This window comes from Rhinopithecus bieti, unplaced genomic scaffold (assembly GCF_001698545.2).
Source record: "Rhinopithecus bieti isolate Rb0 unplaced genomic scaffold, ASM169854v2 scaffold_8350, whole genome shotgun sequence".
Classification (NCBI taxonomy): Eukaryota; Metazoa; Chordata; class Mammalia; order Primates; family Cercopithecidae; genus Rhinopithecus; species Rhinopithecus bieti.
This window is the reverse complement of record NW_016806031.1, coordinates 1,341,537-1,350,075: the sequence shown is the minus strand read 5'-3', so window position 1 is coordinate 1,350,075 and position 8,539 is coordinate 1,341,537. Positions and strand designations below refer to the sequence as shown.

Sequence of the window (8,539 nt, the reverse complement as noted above, 5' to 3'; positions counted from 1 at the left end):
AAAAAAAAAAAAAAAAAAGATCTGTAAAACCTGTTTTATTAAGACCATAAATATGGCTAATCTTGTTATTCCTGGGAAAAGAAAATTCTTAAAGAGGATCCACTCTAGGCTTCTGGAGCTCTGGGGTCCACAGCTGTGTGTGAGGGTGATGGAGGCGTGCTCAGAGTCCCAGCATTAACACACAGGGCCTTCCCAGGCCCTGGCTTTATGGAAATATTGTGGGAAAAGAAATTAAATAATCTATCTAATAAGGCATGTAAAACGTGATGTACACAATGAAATGAAAACAGATATATTATTAAATATATTCATCTGAAATTTTAAGCTAAAAGTTGCAACATAACGAATCTCATTTGTTGAAAGCTGCTGTGGGACTGGCTCCTTCTCCAGTGCTTTCAGGAAGATGTGGGAGCATCAGTATATGTTAGTGCAAAAGGCAGATTCCAGGGGCGGGCCAGATTTGGGGAAACTGCCCCAAGGGTTCCGAGGAAACAGCTCTAGTTACAGTGTGCTTAGGAGCAGGACTCACTTGGGCTTAATTCAGACTAGTGGAAATAAATGTCTAGGAATCCTCTCTTATGTTGGGGGGTGGGGGCTTCATTTGATGCATGTGACAACTGAAGTCACATGACTTGCTAAAAATCATATTCTGACACCTATTGAAATAGTAAAGAAGACTTTACTCAGGACTGCTTTGGTAGGCATCAAGACCACTGCAACAGGGCAGAGGGATGGGGGCTCAACTCCTAATACAGCAAAGACAGCTGAGGATTCACAGCCAATGAGCAGTGTGAGGGGTCACTGCGTGGAAAATTACGAAGGGGGAATGTCAAATGTCGGGACTTTTGCTGAACTGACTTGAAACAATGATCAGCTCTCAAGGTGGGTTGAGGAATCCGATGGGATGTGGAGGTGATCAGATAGCCAGAGTCAGGGAATTCTGTCTGAACTGGCATGGCGGGATGCAGGCACCAACTGGGCTAGGCAGGTCAAAGGCAGGACCTGAAGACAATGCCTTGTCAAAAAGAGGGCGTGGGGGAGCCTGTCTAATGTTTGGTTAAAGAGAAAGACCATTTTAGTTCCCCTTGTTGTTCATGAAAGAAGAGAGATTCTTCTGTCTGAACAATCTAAGTCCATTTCTTGTTGGTTGTCTTGTTCATTAAGGACCAGCTGAACCATCTGTTGAGACTTGGTGATAGAGAATATTTGCTGGATGGTTCAAGAAGTCAGACATTTTTGAAAAATGAAAAGAAAAACAAAGATGCATGGGTAGAACGGACTGTGAACTCGGTTTCTGAGTCTAGATGTCGGGCTTGCAGTATCTTCGGGTGGCAGAAGGAGGATGGCAGTGACCCTCCAGTGGCTGTCCTGGCTTTCCGTTGGAATGTCCTTGGTGATGTCATAGACTCCAGTGTCCTGGAGCAGAGTGTGGAAGACACAATGTGCCAAATGGCTGACTTTAATGTGCAAGGAGGTGAAAAATAGCTCAAAGACGATGAACACATCTAGAAACTGATAACCCATAAGGGTGTGCTGTAGTTTTCTGTTGAAGCATAAAATATCTCTCTACAGTGCTGCCCCCTTAATATCTCTCCACAGTGCTGCCCCCTTAATATCTCTCTACAGTGCTGCCCCTTAATATCTCTCCACGGTGCTGCCCCTTAATATCTCTCCACGGTGCTGCCCCTTAGTATCTCTCCANGTGCTGCCCCCTTAGTATCTCTCCACGGTGCTGCCCCCTTAGTATCTCTCCACGGTGCTGCCCCCTTAGTATCTCTCCACGGTGCTGCCCCCTTAGTATCTCTCCACGGTGCTGCCCCCTTAGTATCTCTCCACGGTGCTGCCCCCTTAGTATCTCTCCACGGTGCTGCCCCCTTAGTATCTCTCCACGGTGCTGCCCCCTTAGTATCTCTCCACGGTGCTGCCCCCTTAGTATCTCTCCACGGTGCTGCCCCCTTAGTATCTCTCCACGGTGCTGCCCCCTTAGTATCTCTCCACGGTGCTGCCCCCTTAGTATCTCTCCACGGTGCTGCCCCCTTAGTATCTCTCCACGGTGCTGCCCCCTTAGTATCTCTCCACGGTGCTGCCCCCTTAGTATCTCTCCACGGTGCTGCCCCCTTAGTATCTCTCCACGGTGCTGCCCCCTTAGTATCTCTCCACGGTGCTGCCCCCTTAGTATCTCTCCACGGTGCTGCCCCCTTAGTATCTCTCCACGGTGCTGCCCCCTTAGTATCTCTCCACGGTGCTGCCCCCTTAGTATCTCTCCACGGTGCTGCCCCCTTAGTATCTCTCCACGGTGCTGCCCCCTTAGTATCTCTCCACGGTGCTGCCCCCTTAGTATCTCTCCACGGTGCTGCCCCCTTAGTATCTCTCCACGGTGCTGCCCCCTTAGTATCTCTCCACGGTGCTGCCCCCTTAGTATCTCTCCACGGTGCTGCCCCCTTAGTATCTCTCCACGGTGCTGCCCCCTTAGTATCTCTCCACGGTGCTGCCCCCTTAGTATCTCTCCACGGTGCTGCCCCCTTAATATCTCTCTACGGTGCTGCCCCCTTTTTGATTCAAGATAACCAAAGTAAGATTGTTCTCATTTGTAAAATGTCTGGTTTCATTAGATTTGGCTTGATTATTAACATAATGCAAAAAATGATAATGGATGATGTGAGGCTTCTTTTTTAGCCCATTAATTTTTTAAAGTCAGGTTTAATAGGATACAATTTACATAAAATAAAATTCACCCTTTTTGTAAATTTATTGTGATTTGAAAATACTAAAATTCATGATACAAATTTGTGATAAGAGAAGTGTTTTATGTGGAATTGGCAGTTATTTAGTTGAATTAGGAGAAATAATACTTAATATTAGAACATGGTTTTTTTTATTATACTTTAAATTTTGGGATACATGTGCAGAACGTCCGGGTTTGTTACATAGGTATACATGCGCTATGGTGGTTTGTTGCACCCATCAACCCATCATCTACATTAGGTATTTCTCCTAATGCTATCCATCCCCAACCCCCAACCCCTGACAGGACCTTGTGTGGGATGTTCACCTCCCTGTGTCCATGTGTTTTCATTGTTCAGCTCCCACCTATGAGTGAGAGCATGTGGTGTTTGATTTTCTGTTCGTGTGTTAGCTTGCTGAGAATGATGGTTTCCAGCTTCATCCATGTCCCTGCAAAGGATAGGAACTCATCCTTTTTTATGGCTGCATAGTATTCCATTGGGTATATGTGCCATATTTTCTTTATCCAGTCTGTCATTGGGTTGGTTCCAATCTTTGCTATTGTGAACAGAGCTGCAATAAACATACATGTGCATGTGTCTTTATAGTAGAATGATGTATAATCCTTTGGGTATATACCCAGTAATGTGATTGCTGGGTCAAATTGTATTTCTGGCTGTAGATCCTTGAGGAATCACCACACTGTCTTCCACAATGGTTGAACTAATTTACACTTCCACCAACAGTGTAAAAGTGTTCCTATTTCTCCATATCCTCTCCAGCATCTGTTGTTTCCTGACTTTTTGATGATTACCATTCTAACTGGTGTGAGATGGTATCTCATTGTGGTTTTGATTTGCATTTCTCTAATGGCCAGTGATGAGCTTTTTTCATATGTTTGTTGGCCACATATATATCTTCTTTTGAGAAGTGTCTATTTATATCCTTTGTCCACTTTTGGATGAGGTTGTTTTTTTTTCTTGTAAATTTGTTTAAGTTCCTTGTAGATTCAGGATAGCAGTCCTTTGTCAGATGGCTAGACTGCAAAAATTTTTTCCCATTCTGTAGGTTGCCTGTTCACTCTGATGATAGTTTCTTTTGTTGTGCAGAAGCTCTTTAGTTTAATTAGACTCCATTTGTCTATTTTGGCTTTTGTTGCCATTGCTTTTGGTGTTGTAGTCATGAAGTCTTTGCCCTTGCCTATGTCCTAAATGGTATCGCCTAGGTATTCTAGGATTTTTATGGTTTTAGGTCTTACATTTAAGTCTTTAATCCATCTTGAGTTAATGTTTGTGTAAGGTGTAGGGAAGGGGTCCAGTTTCAGTTTTCTGCAAATGGCTTGTCAGTTTTCCCAATACAATTTATTAAATAGGGAATCCTTTCCCCACTGCTTGTTTTTGTCAGGTTTGTCAAAGACCAGATGGTTGTAGATGTGTGGCGTTATTTCTGAGGCCTCTGTTCTGTTCCATTGGTTTATATATCTGTTTTGGTACCAGTACCATGCTGTTTTGGCTACTGTAGACTTGTATAGTTTGAAGTCTGGTAGTGTGATGCCTCCAGCTTTGTTATTTTTGCTTAGGATTGTCTTGGCTATATGGGCTCTTTTTGGTTTCATATGAAATTTCAAGTAGTTTTTTCTAATTCTTTGAAGAAAATCAATGGTAGCTTGATGAGGATAGCATTGAATCTATACATTACTTTGGGTAGTATGGGTATTTTCACAATATTGATTCTTCCTATCCATGAGCATGGAATGTTTTTCCATTTGTTTGTGTCCTCTCTTATTTCCTTGAGCAGTGGTTTGTAGTTCTCCTTGAAGAGCTTCTTCACATCCCTTGTAAGTTGTATTCCTAGGTATTTTATTCTTTTTGTAGCAATTGTGAATAGGAGTTCACTCATGATTTGGCTCTCTATTATTGGTCTATAGAAATGCTTGGATTTTTTCATATTGATTTTGTGTCCTGAGACTTTGCTGAAGTTGCTTCTCAGCTTAAGTAGATTTTGGGCTGAGATGATGGGGTTTTCCAAATATGCAATCAAGTCATCTGCAAACAGGGACAATTTGACTTCCTCTCTTCGTATTTGAATACCCTTTATTTCTTTCTCTTGCCTGATTGCCCTGGCCAGAACTTCCAATACTATTTTGAATAAGAGTGGTGAGAGAGGGCATCCTTGTCTTGTGCCGGGTTTCAAAAGGAATGCTTCCAGCTTTTGCCCATTCAGTATAATATCGGCTGTGGGTTTGTCATAAATAGCTGTTATTATTTTGAGATACTTTCCATCAGTGTCCCGACCCGCAGGACAGTCGAACGGGCCCTGGAAGGGGGAGTGGGAATGGAGGAGACAAGAAAACACGAGAAATGGAGACAAGACAAATAGCCTGATCAAGTCTCGTTTAATGGTGGCAGTGCAATGCCTTATATAGGCTGGCAGAGGAAGAGGTTGGGCCAGGGCGGTGACAGGAGGCTGGGTTTACTCAAATTACAATTGCGCATGCGCCGTTGGTTGATAATTTTCCTGGGTGCGGGATTGCGCCTACGCTGTAGGCTGCATATCTTCCTGGGCGGGAAAAATGTTTGCGCGCGCGCGGGAAAGGTTTGCCCGCATGGAGGAAAGGTTTAGGCGCGCGCGGGAAAGGTTTGCAATGAAGAACCCGGAAATGTGCCATCTTGTCTCCGCTTTGCGGAGATCAAGCAACAGAGGTCGGCTAACTCCGGGCCTCATGGCTCCGGACACATCAGTACCTAGTTTATTGAGAATTTTTATTATGAAGAGGTGTTGAATTTTATCAAGGGCCTTTTCTGCATCTATTGAGATAATCATGTGGTTTTTGTCATTGGCTCTGTTTATGTGATAGATTACATTTATTGATTTGCATATGTTGAACCAACCTTGCATCCAACATCTACAGAACTCTCCACCCCAAAGCAACAGAATATACATTCTTCTCAGCACCATATTGCACTTAAAAAAAAAAAATTGACCACATAATTGGAAGTGAAACACTCCTCAGCAAATGCAAAATAACCTAAATCATAACAGTCTTTCAGACCACAGTGCAATCAAATTAGAACTCAGGATTAAGAAACTCACCCAAAACTGCACAACTAAATGGGAACTAAACAATCTGCTCCTGAATGACTACTGGGTAAATAACAAACTTAAGGCAGAAATGAATAAGTTCTTTGAAACCAATGAGAACAAAGACACAATGTACCAGAATCTCTGGGATGCTGCTAAAGCAGCATTTAGAGGGAAATTTATAGCACTAAATGCCCATGGGAGAAAGCGGGAAAGATCTGAAATTGACACCCTAACATTATGATTAAAAGAACTAGAGAAGCAAGACCAAACAAATTCAAAAGCTAGCAGAAGACAAGAAAGAATAAAGATCAGAGTAGAACTGAAGGAGATAGAGACACGAAAAACCCTCCAAAAAGTCAATGAATCCAGGAGCTGTTTTTTTGAAAAGATTAACAAAATAGACCACTAGCCAACTAATAAAGAAGAAAAGAGAGGGGAATCAAATAGACATAATAAAAAATGATAAAGGAAATATCACCACTGATCCCACAGAAATACATACTACCATCAGAGAATAATATAAACACCTCTATCCAAATAAACTAGAAAATCTAGAGAAGATGGATAAATTTCTGGACATATACACCCTCCCAAGACTAAACCAGGAATAATTTGAATCCCTGAATAGACCAAAAACAAGTTCTGACATTGAGGCAGAAATTAATAGCCTACCAACCAAAAAAAAGCCCAGGACCAGCTGAATTTTACCAGAGGTACAAAGAGGAGCTGGTACCATTGCTTCTGAAACTATTCCAAACAACAGAGATGTGAGTTTTTTAAAGTTTGCTTTGCTGAAACTTGTGACAAGGAATTTCAGATTAAACTTTTTTTTTTTCTTCAGATGGAGTCTCACTCTGTCGCTCTGTTGCCCAGGCTAGAGTGCAGTAGTGCCGTCTCAGCTCACTGCAACCTCCGCCTTCTGGGTTCAAGCGATTCTCCTGCCTCAGCCTCCCAAGTAGCTGGGATTACAGGCATCTGCCACCATGCCCAGCTAATTTTCTTTGTATTTTTAGTAGAGACAGAGTTTCACCATGTTGGCCAGGCTGGTCTCAAACTCCTGACCTCATGATCTGCCCGCCTCAGCCTCCTAAAGTGCTGGGATTATAGGCATGAGCCATCACGTCCGGCCCAGATTAAACTTTTGGAAAGCAACTGCAGGTTAGGAAGCCATGCTAAGAACTTGCTTTCAGACTTTATCTGCAATACCTATATATTTGAGTGAATTTCTCTCTTTTCTAGGTGCTAAGTTTCCTGGGTCTGCCAGAAAATGACCTTCTTTACTCTTCTGAAAGTCTGGGAATTCCATAAGCAAGGTACCAGACAGGTTTCCTGAGAGGGCTTTGTAAGCATTCTCTCCATAAAGTCAACCTTCATTCCTTAGAGCTGTCTGCTTATATCTGATTCTTTGCATATCGTTCTCAAATATGACATTCCAGTCAAAGCCTTTGTCATATGGCCCAAGTTTCCAAACATGTCTTGTTACAAGGGGAACAGATTCCTATTGAACTTATGCAAATAACTGTATAACCATGAAGATGAGTTTCTGAATTCTGGAGGGATTAGGTGGGAAGGCAAAGACAAATGCTTTATTTCTGTTTACAAAGGCATAATCACTAAATTGCATGGTATAGATTGGGAATTATAGGTAGCTTAACAGTTATAGATAGTTTAACAGAAAAGGAAAGAAATTTCTGAAATCCAACAGCAATATTCCAAACAAAAGCCATTATCATCATTTATTAGTTCATTCAGTCCCATGTAATTAATTCTGGTTCTGCTTGATCTGAGCTTAGCAATTTTAGGAATCCATAGCTTCTCTACTAGATCTCTGGAAACTCTTCCTTTTTTTTTTCAGACGGAGTCTCGCTCTGTCGCCAGGCTGGAATGCAGTGACCAGATCTCGGTTCACTGCAAGCTCTGCCTCCTGGGTTCATGCCATTCTCCTGCCTCAGCCTCCCAAGTAGCTGGGACTACAGGCGCCCACCACAACACCCGGTTAATTTTTTGTATTTTTTGTAGAGATGGGGTTTCACCATGTTAGCCAGGATGGTCTCAATCTCCTGACCTCATGATCCGCCTGCCTTGGCCTCCCAAAGTGCTGGATTAGAGGTGGGAGCCACTGTGCCTGGCCTCTGGAAACTCTTAGTCTAGTAGTGTGGCTTCAAAGTGAATAAGGAATGCCATTAGGAGCCTGTTCCCAGAGTACCTGGCTTAGTTCTTTCCATGGGTCTCTGAGGCAGTCCCTGTTTGTTGAGGACAAGCACTTTGGCCTGTAGTTGATTACAGATGCTTCTGGAAAAGCATCACAGTAGAAAGTAAAACAAAAATGATGTAAAAGCCTTAAAATGGTTAAAAAGCTAATGAAAGTTTATTTGGCAAGGAAATTTTGTTATTTCTGTGGCACGTGTGAACCCCCAAAATTTGAGATAGATCTCAGTTAATTTAGAAAGTTAATTTTGCCAAGGTTGAGGATGCGTCCATGACACAGCCTCTCAGGAAGTCCTGATGACATGTGCCCAAGGAGGTCAGGGCACAGGTTGGTTTTATACATTAAGGGAGACATGAGACATCCATCAATATATGTAAGAAATACATTGGTTTGGTCTGGAAAGGTGGGACAACTTTAAGCAAAGGCAGGAAGACTGGAAGTGGGGAGGGAGCTTCCAGGTCACAGATAGGTGATACACAAGTGGTTGCATTCTTTTGAGTTTCTGATTACGCTGGAGGAGGC

The 8,539-nt window shown here is 42.8% G+C and overlaps 1 long non-coding RNA gene across 1 annotated transcript in view; it reads left to right on the top strand.

Moving 5' to 3' along the window:
- The window catches only part of LOC108531174 (uncharacterized), a 24,711-nt gene extending 17,572 nt beyond the window's left edge, over nucleotides 1-7,139 (top strand). Inside the window, exon 3 of the long non-coding RNA XR_001886076.1 lies at nucleotides 7,048-7,139. This is a non-coding gene — a long non-coding RNA (uncharacterized LOC108531174). The remainder of the gene's footprint in view (nucleotides 1-7,047) is intronic.
- The last annotated feature ends 1,400 nt before the right edge of the window (nucleotides 7,140-8,539 follow it).